General features: G+C 45.5%; 1 long non-coding RNA gene across 2 annotated transcripts in view; it reads left to right on the forward strand.

Annotated features, from left to right (window-relative positions):
- The first annotated feature begins 785 nt into the window (after positions 1-785).
- The window catches only part of LOC122936482, a 96,929-nt gene continuing 70,689 nt past the window's right edge, over positions 786-27,025 (forward strand). Inside the window, exons 1-3 of one of the 2 annotated variants that reach the window (XR_006389009.1) lie at positions 786-804; positions 5,173-5,350; positions 19,648-19,823. This is a non-coding gene — a long non-coding RNA (uncharacterized LOC122936482). The remainder of the gene's footprint in view (positions 805-5,172; positions 5,351-19,647; positions 19,824-27,025) is intronic. The other variant, XR_006389015.1, reaches the window with a different exon arrangement.

The raw sequence follows: 27,025 nt of genomic DNA on the forward strand, positions 1-27,025 counted from the left end.
AGGAATGGTCAAAAATCTGGCAACTAAAATTTAATGTTGATAAGTGCAAGATAATGCACCTGGGGCGTAAAAACCCAAGATCACAATTTTAAATCAGTGATACAGTCCTAACCTCAGTATCTGAGGAAAGGGATTTAGGGGTCATTATTTCAGAAGACTTAAAGGTAGGCAGACAATGTCATAGAGCAGCAGGAAATGCTAGCAGAATGCTTGGGTGTATAGCAAGAGGAATTACCAGTAGAAAGAGGGAGGTGCTCATGCCGCTCTACAGAGCACTAGTGAGACCTCATTTGGAGTATTGTGCTCAGTACTGGAGACCATATCTCCAGAAGGATATTGATACTTTGGGGAGAGTTCAGAGAAGAGCTACTAAACTGGTACATGGATTGCAGGATAAAACTTACCAGGAAAGATTAAAGAACCTTAACATGTATAGCTTGGAAGAAAGACGAGACAGGGGGGATATGATAGAAACTTTTAAATACATAAAGGGAATCAACACGGTAAAAGAGGAGAGAATATTTAAAAGAAGAAAAACTGCTACAAGAGGACATAGTTTTAAATTAGAGGGGCAAAGGTTTAAAAGTAATATCAGGAAGTATGGCAAGCGCCCCTAAGGGCGTTTAGGGAGTCTGGCCCCGTCTCGGTAATGGTTAAGTAGGTTGCAGATTAGGGTCATTAAGGGTTAATTCACGAAGGATCCTTCTTAGACAGGAATGGGGCGGTGCAGGAAATCCTGAAGGTCACATATACCTCCTCTCTGTTCTGGTCACTTCCTCTTGCAAGTGGAAGCAGATTGGTGTGGTATGTACCCTTTTGCTCTGTCTACACCAAGATGCCGTGGGAGGTGCTGCCCTTAAGGAAGCCTCCTAGCGAGTTTCATGAGGAGGGTGAGGGTTAGCTGCGCTCAGTTTTGAGCAGCCTCAGCTCTCTCCTGACATCCTCCTCCCCTTTGCCTGCTTTTGTGCTGTGTGGAGCTGCCACAGCATGCGTGCAGCTCCAGCGCTTCAGCGGGGGGGGCAGAGGTCTGCTAGGCGTACCCACCCCCCCGCCCGACTTGGTCATAATCCCCCAGCTGCCCGCTTCCTCCGGCATGTCTAGAGCGGAGTGCACGCAGTTTTTCCAGCCCAGCCTAGGGAAGTTTTGCGGCGCTGTGTCGGGGCTTCGCCCCTCCCCTGCAGCGCTTCTGGTACGTGGGTGTTGGGCGGCGCATGCCAGGCAGGATTGTTAGTCATGAGGGGGGGTCGCGAGACAGCTTCTCACTCCCTGAAAAAAAACACCCCCCTCCACACCACCTCCATTGTAGCCTATTGTGCCCCCCCCCCCCCCCGCTAATGTGGGGCAGCATGAGGGGGTCACCGCAGCCCTCACTGCTTCAGGCAGGACCCCTACAGTGCCCATGGTGCAAGCTAGAGCACTGCGCCTGGCCCCGCCCCCTTCCCCTGCAGCGCTTACAGGGCGCTCGTAACGGGAGCCGCTTGGCAGGCAAGTTCGTTTGTTACTCTGAGGCCCCGGGAGAGCTCTAAGCAAACACAGAAAGCGACAAAGCCCCTCTGTCAGTGTCGGTTTTGTGACGTCTGTTGCTCCCCGACATGTAAGCACGACTCCCGTCCACGAAATTCACAGTAGAAAATATGTATACAATGTAGGAATATAAACTATGTATCACTGAATAATTATCCTACTTAAAACGTAACTTTTAGTAATTATTAATTAAAAATAAGTCCCACAAAAATAATGTGTATATTTATGATAACTGCATAGGTCAGATACTATGGACTTAAGTACAATAAGACACAGGGTAAATGAGCAATCTCGTATGCTCGGTTTTGGACCAGGGGTCCCACTCACGGTTTGATGATTTTTGTATGGAGATGAACCACAACAAAAAAGGCGTAGTAGGAAGGTCCACAGAGATCTTGATAAAAAGGAGTTGAGATGAAACGATTTTTCTATTGCAGGGTAGGAAACGGCAGGGGCTGGGGAGATAAATATCCCTACCAGGCTATTACGATTCTGCCTAAAAGCGGAGAGGTCTCCCGCCTAAATGCGGGAGAATCACCTCCAGAGGAGGCGACCCCACTTATCGATGGCTGTCCCTATTGTCCTATCCCTATAAAAGTTGCTCCCAGTGTCTGTACAGCCAAAAATGAAAAGATTTAGAATTCCCAACGCGTTTCCTCCAATACAAATGTGACCGGATTCATCAGGGGAAATAAGGAAGATGTAGATATAAGTAATAAAGATGTGGCACAATCGCCCTCAGCACAATGGCTCTCTAGCGATAAATCCAACTGAATAATGCAGTCCAGAGAACTCTCTGTAACTGCGCCTCTATATATATGCTGAAGTAAATTAACTTAACTAACATTTAATGAATTAAATACCTCATGGTGTGAGTGAAGAGCGGCGTGCGTTCCACCATCGGTCGGGCAAACCGGAAGTGCGTCAGGTCGCGTGCGCCGACCGCTGCTATTGGCCGGCGGTGGAACGCAGGCCGAGGGTGAACCGCATGGAAACCGGAAGTATGTAATATGCACCGGAAATGACACATGCGGGACGCTGAGGCGCATAAGAATATGCGCTCCAGAGTGGAAAAATAGCAAAATATATGCAAAGGATGAAGAATATCATATAGAGATGGAGGAGAGACTATTTTGTATATAAAGATATATAGTCAATAAACATTTTATTATAATACTATCATATAAAGCATATATAGTTTAATTTTGAAGAGGGTTGGATTGAATAGTGTGGAACACTAAATGGAAACAGGGAAGAACATTATATTGTCAATACTTTCGACTAATAAAGTCCTAGCACCTGATAGAGGTTCCATTGAAATGTAGATATTACAAAGTAGACCTATTGCGGTCTGATACCTTCATTTGTGTGGTCCGAAGAATAATAGACAATAGTCTTGATCAATGCAATGAGGTATATCAAGTTATCAGGAAGAATATTTTCTCATGTTTAATATTAATTAGACCATGACAGTATAAAGATTTTTGATGAGAGCATGGCAGAATTAATAATACATAAGACTAGATACTATGAAATAACGCCATTCAAACATATTCAGATAAAGCAACTAAATGACAGAATTTAATTGAGTCCGGAGGGGCTCACAGTTTTTAGACGGTAAGTCCATTCGGACTCTTTCTGTAAGATTCTCTTGTCGAGGTCACCTCCTCTAGGGGATGGACGAATGACCTCAACAACGCAGAACTTCAGACATTTTGGATTTCCATCATGGAGATCATGCACGTGTCTAGAGATAGTAGTGTCCCTTTTGTGCCTTATGTCCCCAAGGTGGTCTCCAATTCTTCTTCTGAGTTCACGTTTTGTCTTGCCGACATACTGAAGTTTACATGAACAAATGCAAAGATACACTACCCCAGTCGTTTTGCAATTTGCAAAGTCCCGAATATTATAGGTTTTGTTGGTGGTGTGACTTGTAAAATTTTTTGTTTGATATATGTATGGGCAAGCTATACATGATCCGCATCGGTACGTACCCAGGGGTTTTCTATCTAGCCAAGTGCCTGTTTTTTTGGGGGCTGTGTAATGACTATGAACAAAACGGTCACCTAAAGATCTACCTCTTCTATATGTTATAGCTGGTTTTGATGGAAGTATATCATGGATATCTGGGTCCAACAGGAGCATATCCCAGTATTTTTGGAAGATATTTCTAACCTCTCTACTACAGGTGTCATATGTCCCAATGATGCGAAAGATGGAATCCGTATCTGTTTTTTTAGGGTTAGGTGACAGAAGATCCGTTCTGTTTTTACTCAGGGCCGACCTGAAGGCCCTTTTTAAGGGGTAATCAGGGTACCCTCTTTGGTTAAACCTGGTTTTAAGGTCTTTAGCTTGGCTAAAGAAATCTTTCTGGGTAGTGCAATTTCTGCGGACTCGCAAATATTGTCCCTTTGGGATACCGCATTTGAGGTTTTCAGGGTGATAGCTTTCCCACCTAAGCAGGCTATTTGTTGCTGTAGGTTTTCTGTGAGTCTTTGTAATGATAGTCCCATTCTGTAAAGTGATAAATAAATCCAAGAAGGCCAGACCTTGGTCATACATCTCACATGTGAAGTGCATACCTATATCGTTCTTGTTCAGATCGGCCAGAAAGTCTGAGAATAGTCGTCTGGGGCCGCCCCAGAATATCAGTATATCATCGATATAGCGGCCCCAGAAGACTATTCTCGACATCCAAGGACATTCGTCCGCAAAGACTACAGTATCCTCCCACCAGCCCAGGAACAGGTTAGCGTAAGTGGGTGCACAAGCGCTCCCCATTGCCGTGCCCCTGAGCTGGTGGAAGAAACGGGCATCAAAAAGGAAATAATTGTGTCTGAGGATGAAATCCATAAGTTTCAGAACAAAGTTACTATGTGCATGATATTGTGTACCACGACTCCTGAGAAAGTGATTTATGGCACACAGTCCCTTATCATGTGGGATATTACTATACAAAGCCTCTACATCTATAGAGGCTATAAGAATATCATCTTCAAGATGTATACCGTCTATCTTGCTCAATAGATCGGACGTATCCCTAATATAGGAGGGAAGGGCTGTGACATAATTTCTCAAGATCTTATCAATATAGATACCCGCATTTTGTGTGAGGGAATTAATGCCTGCAACGATGGGGCGTCCCTTTAATGGACTTAGTCCTTTATGGATTTTCGGGATAGTATAAAAGGTGGCAATTTGGGGGTATGGTGCAAGTATAAATTTGACTTCATCATTGGATATTACTTTATTCTCAAGGGCTTCTATCAGGATGGTTTCAAGGTCCCTAGTGAAGTTGTCTGTGGGATCAGCCCCAAGAATTTGATAGTAGTTTTTATCATTAAAAATGGTGTTACACATTCGTTTATATTCTTGGTGGTTCATAGCCACCAAATTGCCACCTTTGTCGGATGGTTTTAAAATAATATCATGGTTTGATTGAATTTGCATCATGGCCTCTATTTCCTTTTTGTCCAGATTGGAGCCATTTTTGGGCTGTTTATTGTCCAATTTTTCTAGTTCTTTAGTTACTATTGTCAAAAATAGGTCTATAGAACTGTTTTCTGTTGGGGGAGGGAGTTTAGTACTTTTTGGTTTAAGGTTGGTAAAAGGACCTTCACCTATTTTTCTTTCCCCCTCTGACAACAGGTCGGCCAGGTTTCTGACCAGAGGAAGTTCATTCAATGGAATCCCTAATTTGACACTCTCCTCCAAATCACTGTGTCTGAAAAATTTCTGCCATTTAAGTTTACGACAGAACAAGTGTAGGTCCTTCACCCAAGAAAAAGAGTTGTACCTGGTAGTTGGTACAAAGGAGGTACCCCTAGTAAGTATGTTCATTTCAGTATCTGAAAAGGTATAGTCGGTAAGATTAATAATTTGTCCTTTCTGGGATGTATCTATTTGGCTGATCGGGGTCGGTCCCTGAGATCGTACGGGATCCCCCCCGACCCTAAAAAATTGGATGGTAAGCCAGAACCAGATGAACATGATGCTTCTGAATATGTAGTATGTGGGTCGTTTCTGGTATTGGTTCCCCATTTTTGATATTTTCCCCTGCGACCTCTAGGTCCCTTTGATCCTCTATATCTGGGCTTACCTCGGGAACTATAATCAACAGATCTATCTGTGTCCGAGGTATCTATTTCTGAGGAAGAGATTTCCTTTGTTACTGATTTGGTCTTCTCACCCAGATTATTATATGCCCGTTTCTCTTTAAATTCAAGGAGATCTTTTTTATATTGATTATGTTTCCTCTCTTTGATAGAGGTATGGTATCTCTCAACGGAGATCTGTAAATTGTTCTCTCTTCTAGAAAAATCAGGATCTTCCTTGAATTTAAGAGTCTGTTCAATGGCAGTGTTTAGTCTGGCAGAGGTTCTTTCCAAGGTAACTCGTTCCTCTGTCAGTAATAAACGCATGAGGTTGAGGGAACTTTCTGTTAGAGTTTTTTCCCACTTTAGTAATAGATCTGGTGTTTGGGATCTAATGGCAGGGGAAATAAAAATACGTAGTCCTTTGGGGACAATTTCAGATTTTATATAATTTTCTAGAGACTGAGTCTCCCACCAGGATTTGATATTATCCCTGTAACACACGTATAGTTCTTTGAACACGGATTTAAGGTTACCTGGTGTATCTATACAGTCAATATTTTGATCTGAAAAAACTTGAGTGGCCTCAGCCAGCCATTGGTCAGTGTTAATCGGACCAGACAAGAAACTAGCCATTCTAAACAAGAAATTCACAGTAGAAAATATGTATACAATGTAGGAATATAAACTATGTATCACTGAATAATTATCCTACTTAAAACGTAACTTTTAGTAATTATTAATTAAAAATAAGTCCCACAAAAATAATGTGTATAATTATGATAACTGCATAGGTCAGATACTATGGACTTAAGTACAATAAGACACAGGGTAAATAAGCAATCTCGTATGCTCGGTTTTGGACCAGGGGTCCCACTCACGGTTTGATGATTTTTGTATGGAGATGAACCACAACAAAAAAGGCGTAGTAGGAAGGTCCACAGAGATCTTGATAAAAAGGAGTTGAGATGAAACGATTTTTCTATTGCAGGGTAGGAAACGGCAGGGGCTGGGGAGATAAATATCCCTACCAGGCTATTACGATTCTGCCTAAAAGCGGAGAGGTCTCCCGCCTAAATGCGGGAGAATCACCTCCAGAGGAGGCGACCCCACTTATCGATGGCTGTCCCTATTGTCCTATCCCTATAAAAGTTGCTCCCAGTGTCTGTACAGCCAAAAATAGAGTTGAGCGAACACCTGGATGTTCGGGTTCGAGAAGTTCGGCCGAACATCCCGGAAATGTTCGGGTTCGGGATCCGAACTTCGTCCCGAACCCGAACCCCATTGAAGTCAATGGGGACCCGAACTTTTCGGCACTAAAAAGGCTGTAAAACAGCCCAGGAAAGAGCTAGAGGGCTGCAAAAGGCAGCAACATGTAGGTAAATCCCCTGCAAACAAATGTGGATAGGGAAATGAATTAAAATAAAAATTAAATAAATAAAAATTAACCAAAATCAATTGGAGAGAGGTTCCATAGCAGAGAATCTGGCTTCCCGTCACCCACCACTGGAACAGTCCATTCTCAGATATTTAGGCCCCGGCACCCAGGCAGAGGAGAGAGGTCCCGTAACAGAGAATCTGTCTTCATGTCAGCAGAGAATTAGTCTGCATGTCATAGCAGAGAATGAGGCTTCACGTCAGCCACCACTGCAACAGTCCATTGGCATATATTTAGGCCCAGCACCCAGGCAGAGGAGGGAGGTCCCGTAACAGAGAATCTGTCTTCATGTCAGCAGAGAATTAGTCTGCATGTCATAGCAGAGAATGAGGCTTCACGTCAGCCACCACTGCAACAGTCCATTGGCATATATTTAGGCCCAGCACACACACAGGCAGAGGAGAGAGGTCCCGTAACAGAGAATCTGGCTTCATGTCAGCAGAGAATCAGTCTGCATGTCATAGCAGAGAATGAGGCTTCACGTCAGCCACCACTGCAACAGTCCATTGGCATATATTTAGGCCCAGCACACACACAGGCAGAGGAGAGAGGTCCCGTAACAGAGAATCTGTCTTCATGTCAGCAGAGAATCAGTCTGCATGTCATAGCAGAGAATGAGGCTTCACGTCAGCCACCACTGCAACAGTCCATTGGCATATATTTAGGCCCAGCACCCAGGCAGAGGAGGGAGGTCCCGTAACAGAGAATCTGTCTTCATGTCAGCAGAGAATTAGTCTGCATGTCATAGCAGAGAATGAGGCTTCACGTCAGCCACCACTGCAACAGTCCATTGGCATATATTTAGGCCCAGCACACACACAGGCAGAGGAGAGAGGTCCCGTAACAGAGAATCTGGCTTCATGTCAGCAGAGAATCAGTCTGCATGTCATAGCAGAGAATGAGGCTTCACGTCAGCCACCACTGCAACAGTCCATTGGCATATATTTAGGCCCAGCACACACACAGGCAGAGGAGAGAGGTCCCGTAACAGAGAATCTGTCTTCATGTCAGCAGAGAATTAGTCTGCATGTCATAGCAGAGAATGAGGCTTCACGTCAGCCACCACTGCAACAGTCCATTGGCATATATTTAGGCCCAGCACCCAGGCAGAGGAGGGAGGTCCCGTAACAGAGAATCTGTCTTCATGTCAGCAGAGAATTAGTCTGCATGTCATAGCAGAGAATGAGGCTTCACGTCAGCCACCACTGCAACAGTCCATTGGCATATATTTAGGCCCAGCACACACACAGGCAGAGGAGAGAGGTCCCGTAACAGAGAATCTGGCTTCATGTCAGCAGAGAATCAGTCTGCATGTCATAGCAGAGAATGAGGCTTCACGTCAGCCACCACTGCAACAGTCCATTGGCATATATTTAGGCCCAGCACACACACAGGCAGAGGAGAGAGGTCCCGTAACAGAGAATCTGGCTTCATGTCAGCAGAGAATCAGTCTGCATGTCATAGCAGAGAATGAGGCTTCACGTCAGCCACCACTGCAACAGTCCATTGGCATATATTTAGGCCCAGCACACACACAGGCAGAGGAGAGAGGTCCCGTAACAGAGGATCTGGCTTCATGTCAGCAGAGAATCAGTCTGCATGTCATAGCAGAGAATGAGGCTTCACGTCACCCACCACTGCAACAGTCCATTGGCATATATTTAGGCCTAGCACACAGGCAGAGCAGAGAGGTCCCGTAACAGACAATCTGGCTTCATGACAGCAGAGAATCAGTCTGCATGTCATAGCAGAGAATGAGGCTTCACGTCACCCACCACTGCAACAGTCCATTGGCATATATTTAGGCCTAGCACACAGGCAGAGCAGAGAGGTCCCGTAACAGACAATCTGGCTTCATGTCAGCAGAGAATCAGTCTGCATGTCATAGCAGAGAATGAGGCTTCACGTCACCCACCACTGCAACAGTCCATTGGCATATATTTAGGCCTAGCACACAGGCAGAGCAGAGAGGTCCCGTAACAGACAATCTGGCTTCATGACAGCAGAGAATCAGTCTGCATGTCATAGCAGAGAATGAGGCTTCACGTCACCCACCACTGCAACAGTCCATTGGCATATATTTAGGCCTAGCACACAGGCAGAGCAGAGAGGTCCCGTAACAGACAATCTGGCTTCATGACAGCAGAGAATCAGTCTGCATGTCATAGCAGAGAATGAGGCTTCACGTCACCCACCACTGCAACAGTCCATTGGCATATATTTAGGCCTAGCACACAGGCAGAGCAGAGAGGTCCCGTAACAGACAATCTGGCTTCATGTCAGCAGAGAATCAGTCTGCATGTCATAGCAGAGAATGAGGCTTCACGTCACCCACCACTGCAACAGTCCATTGGCATATATTTAGGCCTAGCACACAGGCAGAGCAGAGAGGTCCCGTAACAGACAATCTGGCTTCATGTCAGCAGAGAATCAGTCTGCATGTCATAGCAGAGAATGAGGCTTCACGTCACCCACCACTGCAACAGTCCATTGGCATATATTTAGGCCTAGCACACAGGCAGAGCAGAGAGGTCCCGTAACAGACGATCTGGCTTCATGTCAGCAGAGAATCAGTCTGCATGTCATAGCAGAGAATGAGGCTTCACGTCAGCCACCACTGCAACAGTCCATTGGCATATATTTAGGCCTAGCACACAGGCAGAGGAGAGAGGTCCCGTAACAGACAATCTGGCTTCATGTCAGCAGAGAATCAGTCTGCATGTCATAGCAGAGAATGAGGCTTCACGTCACCCACCACTGCAACAGTCCATTGGCATATATTTAGGCCTAGCACACAGGCAGAGCAGAGAGGTCCCGTAACAGACGATCTGGCTTCATGTCAGCAGAGAATCAGTCTGCATGTCATAGCAGAGAATGAGGCTTCACGTCACCCACCACTGCAACAGTCCATTGGCATATATTTAGGCCTAGCACACAGGCAGAGCAGAGAGGTCCCGTAACAGACGATCTGGCTTCATGTCAGCAGAGAATCAGTCTGCATGTCATAGCAGAGAATGAGGCTTCACGTCACCCACCACTGCAACAGTCCATTGGCATATATTTAGGCCTAGCACACAGGCAGAGCAGAGAGGTCCCGTAACAGACAATCTGGCTTCATGTCAGCAGAGAATCAGTCTGCATGTCATAGCAGAGAATCAGGCTTCACGTCAGCCACCACTGCAACAGTCCATTGTCATAAATTTAGGCCCAGCACCCAGGCAGAGGAGAGAGGTCCCGTAACAGACAATCTGGCTTCATGTCAGCAGAGAATTAGTCTGCATGTCATAGCAGAGAATCAGGCTTCATGTCAGCCACCACTGCAACAGTCCATTGGCATATATTTAGGCCTAGCACACAGGCAGAGGAGAGGTTCATTCAACTTTGGGTAGCCTCGCAATATAATGGTAAAATGAAAATAAAAATAGGATTGAATGAGGAAGTGCCCTGGAGTCCAATAATATATGGTTATGGGGAGGTAGTTAATGTCTAATCTGGACAAGGGACGGACAGGTCCTGTGGGATCCATGCCTGGTTCATTTTTATGAACGTCAGCTTGTCCACATTGGCTGTAGACAGGCGGCTGCGTTTGTCTGTAATGACGCCCCCTGCCGTGCTGAATACACGTTCAGACAAAACGCTGGCTGCCGGGCAGGCCAGCACCTCCAAGGCATAAAAGGCTAGCTCTGGCCACGTGGACAATTTAGAGACCCAGAAGTTGAATGGGGCCGAACCATCAGTCAGTACGTGGAGGGGTGTGCACACGTACTGTTCCACAATGTTAGTGAAATGTTGCCTCCTGCTAACACGTTGCGTATCAGGTGGTGGTGCAGTTAGCTGTGGCGTGTTGACAAAAGTTTTCCACATCTCTGCCATGCTAACCCTGCCCTCAGAGGAGCTGGCCGTGACACAGCTGCCTTGGCGACCTCTTGCTCCTCCTCTGCCTTGGCCTTGGGCTTCCACTTGTTCCCCTGTGACATTTGGGAATGCTCTCAGTAGCGCGTCTACCAACGTGCGCTTGTACTCGCGCATCTTCCTATCACGCTCCAGTGCAGGAAGTAAGGTGGGCACATTGTCTTTGTAGCGTGGATCCAGCAGGGTGGCAACCCAGTAGTCCGCACAGGTTAAAATGTGGGCAACTCTGCTGTCGTTGCGCAGGCACTGCAGCATGTAGTCGCTCATGTGTGCCAGGCTGCCCAGGGGTAAGGACAAGCTGTCCTCTGTGGGAGGCGTATCGTCATCGTCCTGCCTTTCCCCCCAGCCACGCACCAGTGATGGACCCGAGCTGCGTTGGGTGCCACCCCGCTGTGACCATGCTTCATCCTCATCCTCCTCCACCTCCTCCTCATCCTCGTCCTCCTCGTCCTCCAGTAGTGGGCCCTGGCTGGCCACATTTGTACCTGGCCTCTGCTGTTGCCAAAAACCTCCCTCTGAGTCACTTCGAAGAGACTGGCCTGAAAGTGCTAAAAATGACCCCTCTTCCTCCTCCTCCTCCTCCTCCTCCTGGGCCACCTCCTCTTCCATCATCGCCCTAAGTGTTTTCTCAAGGAGACATAGAAGTGGTATTGTAACGCTGATAACGGTGTCATCGCCACTGGCCATGTTGGTGGAGTACTCGAAACAGCGCAACAGGGCACACAGGTCTCGCATGGAGGCCCAGTCATTGGTGGTGAAGTGGTGCTGTTCTGTAGTGCGACTGACCCGTGCGTGCTGCAGCTGAAACTCCACTATGGCCTGCTGCTGCTCGCACAGTCTGTCCAGCATGTGCAAGGTGGAGTTCCACCTGGTGGGCACGTCGCATATGAGGCGGTGAGCGGGAAGGCCGAAGTTACGCTGTAGCGCAGACAGGCGAGCAGCAGCAGGATGTGAACGCCGGAAGCGCGAACAGACGGCCCGCACTTTATGCAGCAGCTCTGACATGTCGGGGTAGTTGTGAATGAACTTCTGCACCACCAAATTCAGCACATGCGCCAAGCAAGGGATGTGCATCAAATTGGCTAGTCCCAGAGCTGCAACGAGATTTCGCCCATTATCACACACCACCAGGCCGGGCTTGAGGCTCACCGGCAGCAACCACTCGTCGGTCTGTTGTTCAATACCCCGCCACAACTCCTGTGCGGTGTGGGGCCTGTCCCCCAAACATATGAGTTTCAGAATGGCCTGCTGACGTTTACCCCGGGCTGTGCTGAAGTTGGTGGTGAAGGTGTGTGGCTGACTGGATGAGCAGGTGGAAGAAGAGGAGGAGGAAGCCGAGAAGGAGGAGGTGGCAACAGGAGGCAAAGAATGTTGCCCTGCGATCCTTGGCGGCGGAAGGACGTGCGCCAAACAGCTCTCCGCCTGGGGCCCAGCTGCCACTACATTTACCCAGTGTGCAGTTAGGGAGATATAGCGTCCCTGGCCGTGCTTACTGGTCCACGTATCTGTGGTTAGGTGGACCTTGCTACAGATGGCGTTGCGCAGTGCACACTTGATTTTATCGGATACTTGGTTGTGCAGGGAAGGCACGGCTCTCTTGGAGAAGTAGTGCCGGCTGGGAACAACATACTGTGGGACAGCAAGCGACATGAGCTGTTTGAAGCTGTCTGTGTCCACCAGCCTAAATGACAGCATTTCATAGGCCAGTAGTTTAGAAATGCTGGCATTCAGGGCCAGGGATCGAGGGTGGCTAGGTGGGAATTTACGCTTTCTATCAAATGTTTGTGAGATGGAGAGCTGAACGCTGGCGTGTGACATGGTTGAGACGCTTGGTGACGGAGGTGGTGGTGGTGGTGTTGGTGGTACATCCCCTGTTTGCTGGGCGGCAGGTGCCAACGTTCCTCCAGAGGCGGAGGAAGAGGCCGAGGCGGCAGCAGCAGAATAGGCCGAGGCGGCAGCAGCAGAAGAGGTAGCAGGGGGAGCCTGAGTGACTTCCTTGGTTTTAAGGTGTTTACTCCACTGCAGTTCATGCTTTGCATGCAGGTGCCTGGTCATGCAGGTTGTGCTCAGGTTCAGAACGTTAATGCCTCGCTTCAGGCTCTGATGGCACAGCGTGCAAACCACTCGGGTCTTGTCGTCAGCACATTGTTTGAAGAAGTGCCATGCCAGGGAACTCCTTGAAGCTGCCTTTGGGGTGCTCGGTCCCAGATGGCGGCGGTCAGTAGCAGGCGGAGTCTCTTGGCGGCGGGTGTTCTGCTTTTGCCCACTGCTCCCTCTTTTGCTACGCTGTTGGCTCGGTCTCACCACTGCCTCTTCCTCCGAACTGTGAAAGTCAGTGGCACGACCTTCATTCCATGTGGGGTCTAGGACCTCATCGTCCCCTGCATCGTCTTCCACCCAGTCTTGATCCCTGACCTCCTGTTCAGTCTGCACACTGCAGAAAGACGCAGCAGTTGGCACCTGTGTTTCGTCATCATCAGAGACATGCTGAGGTGGTATTCCCATGTCCTCATCATCAGGAAACATAAGTGGTTGTGCGTCAGTGCATTCTATGTCTTTCACCGCTGGGGAAGGGCTAGGTGGATGCCCTTGGGAAACCCTGCCAGCGGAGTCTTCAAACAGCATAAGAGACTGCTGCATAACTTGAGGCTGAGACAGTTTCCCTGGTATGCATGGGGGTGATGTGACAGACTGATGGGGTTGGTTTTCAGGCGCCATCTGTGCGCTTTCTGCAGAAGACTGGGTGGGAGATAATGTGAACGTGCTGGATCCACTGTCGGCCACCCAATTGACTAATGCCTGTACCTGCTCAGGCCTTACCATCCTTAGAACGGCATTGGGCCCCACCATATATCGCTGTAAATTCTGGCGGCTACTGGGACCTGAGGTAGTTGGTACACTAGGACGTGTGGATGTGGCAGAACGGCCACGTCCTCTCCCAGCACCAGAGGGTCCACTAACACCACCACGACCATGTCCACGTCCGCGTCCCTTACTAGATGTTTTTCTCATTGTTATGGTTCACCACAACAACAAATATATTATTTGGCCCAATGTATTGTATTCAAATTCAGCGGGATATAAATTTGAGGCCTAGTATTTAGGCGCTGGGTGACCGGTATGGATTTAGTGACAGAATTAGACTTGGAAATGCACAGAAGCGTGTGTGTGTGTGAAGTTATTCTGAATGACCCAATGTGCACCTTGAATATTATATACCCTTTTAGGGATAGATTTCAAATAGCTCTGATATAGCAGAAACCACTAAATTATGAAATTGCTAAATTGGGAATTGTATTTCAACCCAGAACAAAAAATGTGCTTTGACGGACACTAAATAACTTTCCCAGCCACAACAGGACAGCGTTAACGAGAGATTTAGCAGGATATAAATTTGAGGCCTAGTATTTAGGCGCTGGGTGACAGGTATGGGTTTAGTGACAGAATTAGACTTAGAAATACACAGTAGCGGGTGTGTGTGAAGTTATTCTGAATGACCCAATGTGCACCTTGAATATTATATACCCTTTTAGGGATAGATTTCAAATAGCTCTGATATAGCAGAAACCACTAAATTATGAAATTGCTAAATTGGGAATTGTATTTCAACCCAGAACAAAAAATGTGCTTTGACGGACACTAAATAACTTTCCCAGCCACAACAGGACAGCGTTAACGAGAGATTTAGCAGGATATAAATTTGAGGCCTAGTATTTAGGCGCTGGGGGACAGGTATGGGTTTAGTGACAGAATTAGACTTAGAAATACACAGTAGCGGGTGTGTGTGAAGTTATTCTGAATGACCCAATGTGCACCTTGAATATTATATACCCTTTTAGGGATAGATTTCAAATAGCTCTGATATAGCAGAAACCACTAAATTATGAAATTGCTAAATTGGGAATTGTATTTCAACCCAGAACAAAAAATGTGCTTTGACGGACACTAAATAACTTTCCCAGCCACAACAGGACAGCGTTAACGAGAGATTTAGCAGGATATAAATTTGAGGCCTAGTATTTAGGCGCTGGGTGACAGGTATGGGTTTAGTGACAGAATTAGACTTAGAAATACACAGTAGCGGGTGTGTGTGAAGTTATTCTGAATGACCCAATGTGCACCTTGAATATTATATACCCTTTTAGGGATAGATTTCAAATAGCTCTGATATAGCAGAAACCACTAAATTATGAAATTGCTAAATTGGGAATTGTATTTCAACCCAGAACAAGAAATGTGCTTGAACGGACACTAAATAACTCGCCCAGCTACAGCACTAAGGACAGATTTAGCTGGATATAAATTTGAGGCCTAGTATTTAGGCGCTGGGTGACAGGTATGGGTTTAGTGACAGAATTAGACTTGGAAATGCACAGTAGCGGGTGTGTGAAGTTATTCTGAATGTCCCTATGTGCACCTTCAATATGATCTACCCTTTTAGGGATAGATTTCAAATAGCTCTGATATAGCAGAAACCACTAAATTATGAAATTGCTAAATTGGGAATTGTATTTCAACCCAGAACAAGAAATGTGCTTGAACGGACACTAAATAACTCGCCCAGCTACAGCACTAAGGACAGATTTAGCTGGATATAAATTTGAGGCCTAGTATTTAGGCGCTGGGTGACAGGTATGGGTTTAGTGACAGAATTAGACTTGGAAATGCACAGTAGCGGGTGTGTGAAGTTATTCTGAATGTCCCTATGTGCACCTTCAATATGATCTACCCTTTTAGGGATAGATTTCAAATAGCTCTGATATAGCAGAAACCACTAAATTATGAAATTGCTAAATTGGGAATTGTATTTCAACCCAGAACAAGAAATGTGCTTGAACGGACACTAAATAACTCGCCCAGCTACAGCACTAAGGACAGATTTAGCTGGATATAAATTTGAGGCCTAGTATTTAGGCGCTGGGTGACAGGTATGGGTTTAGTGACAGAATTAGACTTGGAAATACACAGTAGCGGGTGTGTGTGAAGTTATTCTGAATGACCCAATGTGCACCTTGAATATTATATACCCTTTTAGGGATAGATTTCAAATAGCTCTGATATAGCAGAAACCACTAAATTATGAAATTGCTAAATTGGGAATTGTATTTCAACCCAGAACAAGAAATGTGCTTGAACGGACACTAAATAACTCGCCCAGCTACAGCACTAAGGACAGATTTAGCTGGATATAAATTTGAGGCCTAGTATTTAGGCGCTGGGTGACAGGTATGGGTTTAGTGACAGAATTAGACTTGGAAATGCACAGTAGCGGGTGTGTGAAGTTATTCTGAATGTCCCTATGTGCACCTTCAATATGATCTACCCTTTTAGGGATAGATTTCAAATAGCTCTGATATAGCAGAAACCACTAAATTATGAAATTGCTAAATTGGGAATTGTATTTCAACCCAGAACAAGAAATGTGCTTGAACGGACACTAAATAACTCGCCCAGCTACAGCACTAAGGACAGATTTAGCTGGATATAAATTTGAGGCCTAGTATTTAGGCGCTGGGTGACAGGTATGGGTTTAGTGACAGAATTAGACTTGGAAATGCACAGTAGCGGGTGTGTGAAGTTATTCTGAATGTCCCTATGTGCACCTTCAATATGATCTACCCTTTTAGGGATAGATTTCAAATAGCTCTGATATAGCAGAAACCACTAAATTATGAAATTGCTAAATTGGGAATTGTATTTCAACCCAGAACAAGAAATGTGCTTGAACGGACACTAAATAACTCGCCCAGCTACAGCACTAAGGACAGATTTAGCTGGATATAAATTTGAGGCCTAGTATTTAGGCGCTGGGTGACAGGTATGGGTTTAGTGACAGAATTAGACTTGGAAATGCACAGTAGCGGGTGTGTGAAGTTATTCTGAATGTCCCTATGTGCACCTTCAATATGATCTACCCTTTTAGGGATAGATTTCAAATAGCTCTGATATAGCAGAAACCACTAAATTATGAAATTGCTAAATTGGGAATTGTATTTCAACCCAGAACAAGAAATGTGCTTGAACGGACACTAAATAACTCGCCCAGCTACAGCACTAACGACAGATTTAGCTGGATATGAATTTGAGGCCTAGTATTTAGGCGCTGGGTGACAGGTATGGGTTTAGTGACAGAATTAGACTTGGAAATGCACAGTAGCGGGTGTGTGAAGTTATTCTGAATGTCCCTATGTGCACCTTGAATATTATATACCCTTTTAGGGATAGATTTCAAATAGCTCTGATACAGCAGAAACCACTAAATTTTTAAATTGCTAAATTGGGAATTGTATTTCAACCCAGAACAAAAAATGTGCTTTGACGGACACTAAATAACTTTCCCAGCCACAACAGGACAGCGGTAACGAGAGATTTAGTGGGATATAAATTTGAGGCCTAGTATTTAGGCGCTGGGTGACCGGTATGGATTTAGTGACAGAATTAGACTGGGATATGGCCAAAAAATAACCACACTATTGCTGGTTAAATGCACTTGGTGATGGGCGCAGCTTGCCCCTGATGTAGTATATGGCCAAAAAATGAACAGACTATTGCTGGTTAAATGCACTTGGTGTCACAGCTTGACCAACCACACTACTGAGGGTTAAATGCACTTGGTGACGGGCGCAGCTTGCCCCTGATGTAGTATATGGCCAAAAAATGAACAGACTATTGCTGGTTAAATGCACTTGGTGACGGGCGCAGCTTGCCCCTGATTTAGTATATGGCCAAAAAATGAACAGACTATTGCTGGTTAAATGCACTTGGTGTGATAGCTTGACCAACCACACTACTGAGGGTTAAATGCACTTGGTGACGGGCGCAGCTTGCCCCTGATGTAGTATATGGCCAAAAAATAAACAGACTATTGCTGGTTAAATGCACTTGGTGTGACAGCTTCACCCTGATGTAGGCTTTAGCCAAAAAACAAACGCACTATTGAGGGTTAAATGCACTTGGTGACAGGCGCAGCTTGCCCCTGATGTAGTATATGGCCAAAAAATAAACAGACTATTGCTGGTTAAATGCACTTGGTGTGACAGCTTCACCCTGATGTAGGCTTTAGCCAAAAAACAACCACACCATTGAGGGTTAAATGCACTTGGTCGCAGCTTGTGCTGGCGCACCACAAGACACAAAATGGCCCCCCAGAAAAATGTGACTGACAAACGGTCTGGGCAGCCTAAAAACAGTGAGCAATTGAGGATCAGCAGCTCAATGATCCACAGCTGCAGATCGATCAGTTAATCAAGTCCTTTGGAGGAGTTAATCTGCCTAATCTCGCCCTACTGTCGCAGCCGCAACCTCTCCCTACGCTAATCAGAGCAGAGTGACGGGCGGCGCTATGTGACTCCAGCTTAAATAGAGGCTGGGTCACATGGTGCTCTGGCCAATCACAGCCATGCCAATAGTAGGCATGGCTGTGATGGCCTCTTGGGGCAAGTAGTATGACGCTTGTTGATTGGCTGCTTTGCAGCCTTTCAAAAAGCGCCAAGAAAGCGTCACAAAAGCGCGAAGAAAGCGACGAACACCGAACCCGAACCCGGACTTTTACGAAAATGTCCGGGTTCGGGTCCGTGTCACGGACACCCCAAAATTCGGTACGAACCCGAACTATACAGTTCGAGTTCGCTCATCCCTAGCCAAAAATGAAAAGATTTAGAATTCCCAACGCGTTTCCTCCAATACAAATGTGACCGGATTCATCAGGGGAAATAAGGAAGATGTAGATATAAGTAATAAAGATGTGGCACAATCGCCCTCAGCACAATGGCTCTCTAGCGATAAATCCACCTTTAAATGGATTCCTACGGTGGTCGTCAGAAGTAGTGCAATGAGTAATTAATTTGTATGGTCCAGCTGGGTTCGTTGCCAGGAGGGCGGTATTAGTATACTGGTGCCGCATGGTTTGTATGAAGCAGGGCTGCCCCTTGTTGAGTGGATATTGCAGGATCAGTAATCGCAGGTATAACTAGATGGTAAGCCAGTAGCGGATAACCATGTCCGTTCGTATACATCGCTCAGGGTAGAACCTTGATACAAACACAATTCCAGTAAAACTACACTCTTTTATTCTCCGTTCAGATCTAGGTTTTGATGAGGTCAGACACACTGACTGGTCCTCTTGACAGGACTTCACAGGTTGGCATGGTGACCCTCCAAGCATTATTTTGCATGTATCGTTTCATTATACTATAGGCGATGCGGGTATAGTTAGGGAGTATTTAGTCTGGATAGCCATGTCCCGTCTCCTTTATCCTTCTGTTCTGGCTGATTGATATTTTCTCCAAGGTGTTTGTCTCTTCATTCAAGGCCGCACTGCGCGGGGGGTTGTTATTCCAGAATTTTTGTATGGGGTAATAGTACTCGGGATTGGGGTCCATCTATACATGTTGATCCAGTTAATATAAAGGGGTGTGTACCTCCCCTCCGCCCGGTTTCGGTCCAGCTGGTCGGTATGTTGGTATTCGGTAATGACTTCACGCATGGTGGGGCTCCAATTGTTTTTCCCTTTAGGTTGGTTTCCCCCAGGCGGTTTGACAATTTACCTTGGTCTTTAAAAAAAAAAAAAAAAAAAAAAAAGAGAGAAAAAAATTTGGGGATGAAATATAACTATTTTGTGGCTAGTTATACGATCCTCTTGTGTGTGTTGAGGCTCGGGCTAATTGTTTTTTCTTTCAGGTTCATTGCGTTCATGGCGTTTCGTATATCTTCTGTGCGGTGCGGAGAGAGGAACACAGGCCAGGTGGAAATCTTTTGGAAAGGGATACAGAAATTCAGGTGGTCACAACTTCTTCCGGAGGTGGTTGGTATAGAGTTCAGCCGGAGGCGCGGTGATGCTGGTGACCCGCGCTGTGGTAATGCCCCTTTGTCTATTCCACAGCTCTGGACCTAATGTGTCCTGACATATGATGATCCCTTTCTTTTTCAGGAAGTTGGTAGTAGGGTAGTTGGTGGTTATCTCCCGGGTGGTTTGTTCTGGGCCATATATGGAAGGTGTTATGAATATTATACAAAGGTAGAGATCAAGGGGCGGTAGTTCGGCACCGTTATCGGGAAGATGCAGCTATATAGTGGTTAGAGTCCTCTGGATCAACGACCCCTCTCTAGAAGCTATAGCCTGTAATATTATTACGCTCCAGAAATACATCCAGGCCCCTCTTGAATTTTTGGTGAACTCACCATCCCCACCTCCTCAGGCAGAGAGTTCCATAGTCTAACTGCTCTTACCGTAAAGAATCCTCTTCTATGTTGTGAAAAAACATTCTTACCTCCTGACGCAGAGAGTGTTCCCCTTGTCACAGTCCTGGGGATAAATGGATGATGGGAGTGATCTCTGTACTGACTCCTGTTATATTTATACATAGTTATTAGATCTCCCCTCAGTCATCTTTTTCTACAGTGAATAACCCTTATTTTTCTAATCTTCCAGGGTACTGTAGTTCCCTCATTCCAGTCATTACTTTAGTTGCCCTCCTCTGAACCCTCTCCAGCTCTGCTATGTCTGCCTTGTTCACAGGAAACAGAACTGTACACTGTACTCATGTATGGTTTGACTAGTGATTTCAAAAGTGGTTGGACTATGTTCTCATCACGGGCCTTATTGGCCTTGGTTTTTTAATGGGACCTGATAGTGTCTTCTTCTTGGGTGTTAATTGGGACAATTCCTTTTCTGGCCTGTAGGAGAGCTAAAACAGACTCTGTTCTGCTGGGTGGTGGCCGGAGCTCCGTTGGGAGAACGGGTCTCCTCCGTGGCGGCATTTGATTATAGCGGAGATATGGTGGTAGCAGATGGCATAACTGCCCGCTGGGAGTCCAGCGGTTGGCAGACCGTTCTGATGATTACGGTTTAACTTGCCCGCTGGGAGTCCAGCCTTTGGCATACCGCTCTGATATTATGGTTTATTAAGGTTTGCCGCTTTAATAAAGAAGCTGTGGCCGATCACCACCCAGCAATAAAATGATACAGTTGTCGGTGTCTTTTGTTATGGGTCAAGGTTAGGTAAAGGGGCCAAGGGTGAGTTAAAGGTGGTGCCCCCTCCCCTGTTTCCCTGGATACCAGCAGTCTTACTTTACTGAGAGAGTAGTGGATGCATGGAATAGCCTTCCTGCAGAAGTGGTAGCTGCAAATACCGTGAAGGAGTTTAAGCATGCATGGGATAGGCATAAGGCCATCCTTCATATAAGATAGGGCCAGGGGCTATTCATAGTATTCAGTATATTGGGCAGACTAGATGGGCCAAATGGTTCTTATCTGGCGACACATTCTATGTTTCTATGTTTCTAATATGTATGAGATGAGTGAATGAGATGAAAAACTTTTGCCTTACTCATAACACCCCACAGAGTAAAGCAAACCACTCATCTCTGAATGTCCAATGAACCAAGAGACAGATAAGGAAGGACACATACAGTACAGACCAAAAGTTTGGACACACCTTCTCATTCAAAGAGTTTTCTTTATTTTCATGACTATGAAAATTGTAGATTCACACTGAAGGCATCAAAACTATGAATTAACACATGTGGAATTATATACAACTGAAAATATGTCATATTCTAGGTTCTTCAAAGTAGCCACCTTTTGCTTTGATTACTGCTTTGCACACTCTTGGCATTCTCTTGATGAGCTTCAAGAGGTAGTCACCTGAAATGATCTTCCAACAGTCTTGAAGGAGTTCCCAGAGATGCTTAGCATTTGTTGGCCCTTTTGCCTTCACTCTGCGGTCCAGCTCACCCCAAACCATCTCGATTGGGTTCAGGTCCGGTGACTGTGGAGGCCAGGTCATCTGGCGCAGCACCCTATCACTCTCCTTCATGGTCAAATAGCCCTTACACAGCCTGGAGGTGTGTTTGGGGTCATTGTCCTGTTGAAAAATAAATGATGGTCCAACTAAACGCAAACCGGATGGAATAGCATGCCGCTGCAAGATGCTGTGGTAGCCATGCTGTGGTAGCCATGCTGGTTCAGTATGCCTTCAATTTTGAATAAATCCCCAACCGTGTCACCAGCAAAGCACCCCCACACCATCACACCTCCTCCTCCATGCATAACGGTGGGAACCAGGCATGTAGAGTCCATCCGTTCACCTTTTCTGCGTCGCACAAAGACACGGTGGTTGGAACCAAAGATCTCAAATTTGGACTCATCAGACCAAAGCACAGATTTCCACTGGTCTAATGTCCATTCCTTGTGTTCTTTAGCCCAAACAAGTCTCTTCTGCTTGTTGCCTGTCCTTAGCAGTGGTTTCCTAGCAGATATTCTACCATGAAGGCCTGATTCACACAGTCTCCTCTTAACAGTTGTTCTAGAGATGTGTCTGCTACTAGAACTCTGTGTGGCATTGACCTGGTCTCTAATCTGAGCTGCTGTTAACCTGCGATTTCTGAGGCTGGTGACTCGGATGAACTTATCCTCCGCAGCAGAGGCGACTCTTGGTCTTCCTTTCCTGGGGCGGTCCGCATGTGAGCCAGTTTCTTTGTAGCGCTTGATGGTTTTTGTGACTGCACTTGGGGACACTTTCAACGTTTTCCCAATTTTTCGGACTGACTGACCTTCATTTCTTAAAGTAATGATGGCCACTCGTTTTTCTTTACTTTTATAGTCATGAAAATAAAGAAAACTCTTTGAATGAGAAGGTGTGTCCAAACTTTTGGTCTGTACTGTATATACAATCCTGTTTTCATCTTGCATCTACTGCATGGAACCCACAGTTAGGCCCCTTTCACACTGGCAAATATTCCGCGCGGATGCGATGTGTGAGTTGAACGAATTGCACCCACACTGAATACCGACCCATTCATTTCTATGGGGCTGTTCACATGAGCGGTGATTTTCACGCATCACTTCTGCGTTGCGTGAAAATCGCAGCATGCTCTATTTTGTGCGTTTTTCACGTAACGCAGGCCCCATAGAAATGAATGGGGTTGCGTGAAAATCGCAAGCATCCGCAAGCAAGTGCGGATGCGGTGCGATTTTCACGCACGGTTGCTAGGAGACGATCGGGATGGAGACCCGATCATTATTATTTTCCCTTATAACATGGTTATAAGGGAAAATAATACCATTCTGAATACAGAATGCATAGTTAAATAGAGCTGGAGGGGATAAAAAAAAATAATAATAATTTAACTCACCTTAATCCACTTGCTCGCGCAGCCCGGCATCTCCTTCTGTCTTCATCTTAGCTTTGTGTAGCAACAAGGACCTTTGGTGACGTCACAGTCATCACATGATCCATCACATGATCTTTTACCATGGTGATGGATCATGTAATGACTGTGACGTCACCAAAGGTCCTTGTTGCTACACAAAGCTAAGATGAAGACAGAAGGAGATGCCGGCTACCGAGCAAGTGGACTAAGGTGAGTTAAATTATTTTTTTTTAAAAATTAACCCCTCCAGCGCTATTTTACTATGCATTCTGTATTCAGAATGCTATTATTTCCCCTTATAACCATGTTATAAGGGAAAATAATACAATATACAGAATACCAATCCCAAGCCCGAACTTCTGTGAAGAAGTTCAGGTTTGGGTACCAAAGATGCGCGATTTTTGTCACGGGAGTGCAAAACGCATGACAATGTTTTGCACTCGCGCGGAAAAATCGCGGGTGTTCCCGCAACGCACCCGCACATGTTTCCGCAACGGCCGTGTGAAAGAGGCCTTATGTTCATGATTCTGAGTAATCATGCTTAAAGAGGTTGTGCAAGAATGGGAGGACCGGGTTGCAAACCCCCCCTCCCATTTTGCCAGACCTGTAAATGGAAGATTAATTACCTGCATCCCGGTGCTGGCTCCTCGCTCCCACTTCTCCCAGTCTGCAATGTTCTACTGGGCTCCCTTAATATAAACATCCAGTTTGACATTTCCACAAACAATCACCGGCTGCGGCGGATACCAGATCTCCTTACGTCATGTGACCATTTGTAATCATGTAAGGGCAGCCGGTCACTTCCGTGGCCATTGATTGACTGCATTGATGTCAAACAGGATGCTTGCATCGAAGAAGCCCAGCGGAGCATCACAGGCCAGGAGAAGTAGGAGCGGGGAGCCAGCGTCGGGATGCAGGTAAGTAATCTTCCATTTAAAGGTCCGGTAAAGTGTGTGTGTTGGGGGGGGGGGGGGGGGCTAGGGTGCCAAAAACCCCCATCATTCTTGCATAACTTTCTTAAGATAAAGTTGTGGTTTCTTCAAAATCATGTTTCTAGAAAATGCTTCTATTCATGAGTCATTTTTGTACAGTCAAAAAAAAGTCAACCTTGTCACGAGACTAAACAAAGCAGGGATTTGTGTGCCGATTTTAAATATTTCTGCTATTATAACATATTCCAGGATCTCATCTCCATGTTCTTTCATCTCTCTCCCACACTTTTTTCCTCTTTCGAAGAAGCTGATCATCCTCAATTCTGCCTTGTTTGTGGAACCATTCAGTCCTCCCCTTACACTGCCCATCAATGGCTGACCCATTCATCAGCTCCTCGACTCACACAACAGGCAGTTTTATAACGCTGGCAGTAATAAGGGCGAGAGGTCCCTATAATCAAACAGGGAATCTCACTCGAGTACAATTATCAATCTGACATTGCAGGGATTGCCAAGCAGAGCCTCCCAAGGGGTCTCTCTGTAAATGTCTGGAGTTCCTCTACCACTTGTACTGTCGGGTATGTGTGAAAGAGCTGCTTGTAATATTTCTGTTCATTAGTCTCCAGCGCCTGCATAAATGTTGCCTGTTGCTGTAATTTTGATGGATCGAAAGAACAAGGGCCCTTATTTCTCCATTGCTGAAACCCTTCACAACACAAGCACTCACTCTGCTGGGTACACAGGACAGTAGAAGACTTACCCATTAATATACAGAGTGACCTTATAAAGCTGTACAGCTCAGGTTCTGCGGCTAGGACACGTGTGATGTGGTCAGTGCTAAAAATAGATACAGTTCACCCCTTGGTTTACCTGTAAATTTGTTAAGGGTCCCTTTTTATGGTCCGACTGACAAGGCAATTATTGGGAGCCAACCGTTAGTTCCTGATAATTGCTGATCATTTACATGCAGCATTCATCTCTGTAGGAGCAATCACTACTATGATCACTCATCCCCATAGCGATTCATGGTTTCTGGGGAGCAGATCACTGTTTACACAGGACAATTTGTTGTCCATAAACGATGATCTGCTAATTCATCGAGTGATTGGTAGCACCTTTACATCGGCCAGTTATCCAGAACAATCGTTCATACAAATGCTCCTTTTCAATAGTCTGTCCTTAACTGAAGATGAATTACATTTTTGTCTCTGGTTTTGTGCTCTGTTCTCACTTCCCTAGTTTGCACCACTAGTGACCTAGAGTAGATGTAGACAATTTCCTGCTCAGCAACAAAACTAGGTGACAAAACCAGATGAGAACATCCTTGTGGTGGCCCATCATTGTCACCAATGAAAAAAACTATTAGTTGTACTCATTTATAACATTTTCTTCAAGGGAGAGGAACATGCAGACACCTTGTTGGTTCATGGATTTCTAGGTGAAGACTTTTTGGATTTTTCTTAAAAGGTTTGTACAGGTTTAGGCCTCCGCAAATTGCGGATCCACAAAACACAGATAACGCCCGTGTGCCTTCCGCAATTTGTGGAACGGAACAGACGGCCCATTATAGAAATTCCCTATTCTTGTCTGCAAAACAAACAAGAATAGGACATGATCTATAATTCTTGTCGGGCCACGGAACGGAGCAACGGATGCGGAAAGCTCACGGAGTGCTGTCCGCATCTTTTGCGGCCCCATTGAAGTGATCAAGAGGCCTTAGGAAGACGTGGGTGCTTACTTCCAGAAAAAGTGCTGCAGTTGTCCATTGGTTGTGTCTGATATTGCACGGCAGCTCCATTGAAGTGAGTGGGGCTGAGCTGTATTCATATTCATTTTTAACACATGTGGCATAGATTTTGGAAAGCAGCAGACCTTTTTTTCTTACAAAATTGTACAACCTCTTAAAGTGAACCAGTGACATTGAAAATGAAGTCCAATCCGCAGGCAGCAAGTTATAGAGCAGGAGGAGCTGAGCAGATGGATACATAGTATTGTGGAAAAATATTCAGTATAACTTTTATTCTTTTAAACCTCTGCTCATTCTGGGCTTAGGAGTCCAGTGGCCGGTCCTATTCATTAACTGACCATGTGTGAGTATGCATACACAGAGACAGCTGTCAGCCACTGAGTAGGACCGCCTACTGGACTCCTAAGCCCAGAATAAACAGAGGTTTAGGAATAAAATACAAGTTATACTGAATATTTTCCCACAAAACTATGGGATTCATTTATTAAGACCGGTATTTTAGACACCAGTCTTAATAAGGTCCTGCGCTGTCGGTGGATCCGCTACAAGGTATGTAGACACGCCTTGCTGGCGTAGATTTAGACAGTTTTATATACCTAAAACAGACGTAGAAAATTAAGAATAAGACAGGCCTGCGCCAGAAATACGCCTAATATACAGGTGAAACGCGAAAAATTTGAATATTGTGCAAAAGTTCATTTATTTCAGTAATGCAACTTAAAAGGTGAAACTAATTTAAAGGCTCAGGTCCCCTTTGCTCAGGGGTATGGATTAATTAGCTGACTAGAGTGTGATACTTTGAGCCTAGAATTTTGAACCTTTTCACAATATTCAAATTTTCTGAAATTGAGACTTTGGGGTTTCATAAGCTGTAAGCCATAACCATCCAAATTATAACAAATAAAGGCTTGAAATATCTCGCTTTGCATGTAATCTCAAATTAGGCCACTGGGGGAGACTTTGCCAAGCACCATTACTATGTATATCTTCTATGGTTGTAACCATCATGCCCTCTGGTAATGCCTTATCCACGCCCTCCCCCCTTTTTGAACATCGGTAGCTAAGTATCATTTTATTTACCATCCATTTATTACTAATCGCATCTACATCTTAAATTGGACTCTGTCCATTTCCTTACCTACCTCCTGATGAGCCTGATTGTATACAGGCGAAACGCGTCGTGGTATATGTATTAAGATGTGTATATTTTTATGAAAAAACCGTG

Source organism: Bufo gargarizans, chromosome 1 (assembly GCF_014858855.1).
Source record: "Bufo gargarizans isolate SCDJY-AF-19 chromosome 1, ASM1485885v1, whole genome shotgun sequence".
NCBI lineage: Eukaryota > Metazoa > Chordata > Amphibia > Anura > Bufonidae > Bufo > Bufo gargarizans.